Below are 356 nucleotides of genomic sequence, written 5' to 3'. Positions count from 1 at the left end.
ATCCCTGTAATAAATTCACTTTAGGGTCACTATGAGACATAAATTCCTTGAAAGCACACAGTTACAAGAAACTCTTGGGTACGTCTTTTTATCTGTCACATTTTTATTTGCATGTTCACCCTGTAAAACATAGTTTAATCTTCCAGGGACATGCTTGGGCTGATGGATGGGACATGGATGCTGCCTCAGGTACAGGGACAAAGTGTATTATCTTTCAACTCCTTTTAGCCCCATAACTGTGACTTTGCAGGGAACATTCTAATGGAAGATATAGTGGAAAAAGCTCATTTCAGAGAGGGGTGAAACAGCCTTCAATCTTATAGGAAAGATGACCAGGAGCTTTTTTGTTGTTGTTG

This window comes from Anolis carolinensis, unplaced genomic scaffold, assembly GCF_035594765.1.
Source record: "Anolis carolinensis isolate JA03-04 unplaced genomic scaffold, rAnoCar3.1.pri scaffold_8, whole genome shotgun sequence".
Taxonomy (NCBI): domain Eukaryota; kingdom Metazoa; phylum Chordata; class Lepidosauria; order Squamata; family Dactyloidae; genus Anolis; species Anolis carolinensis.
This window is presented reverse-complemented; position numbering follows the sequence as displayed.